Below are 579 nucleotides of genomic sequence, written 5' to 3'. Positions count from 1 at the left end.
AAACACGCATCCTGCAATCTTGTTCAAACTGTTTCTTCGCAAACATTTCTTATGTATTATTTATACTATATTTATATCTTTTAGAAAATCCAGAGAAAGTTTTATATTTAATTTAAAAATTACTTTTAGGATTTTAGCAGCCCAGGCCTTACCCTGATGCACTCCCATTCCAGATGAGTGGGGTCTGAGAAATGAGGGCTTAATCTTCCAACCCCTGCCCTAGGAAAAGGAGCCCAGGATGGGAAGTCAGAATATTTGGTGTCTGGGCCGGCCCGGTGGCGCACTGCTACAGTGCGCCGCTTGGGAAGTGTGGCAGGCGCTCCCGCCGAGGGTTCGGATCCCACATGTGGACCGGTTCCCGCTCACTGGCTGAGTGAGGCATGGGAGCAACACCGACGGTTGCGATCCCGTTGCTGATCCCGTTGCCGGTCCCGGTCCGGTACGGGCGCGACACTGAGGGTTGCGATCCGTTGCCGGACACGAAAAAAAAGACAAAAAGGGAAAAAAAAAAAAAAAAAAAAAGAAAAAAATGGAAAAAAAAAAAAAAAAAAAGAGAATATTTGGTGTCTGGCTGTGTCC

The sequence above is a fragment of the Galeopterus variegatus genome, unplaced genomic scaffold (assembly GCF_000696425.1).
Source record: "Galeopterus variegatus unplaced genomic scaffold, G_variegatus-3.0.2 Scaffold1579, whole genome shotgun sequence".
NCBI lineage: Eukaryota > Metazoa > Chordata > Mammalia > Dermoptera > Cynocephalidae > Galeopterus > Galeopterus variegatus.
This window is presented reverse-complemented; position numbering follows the sequence as displayed.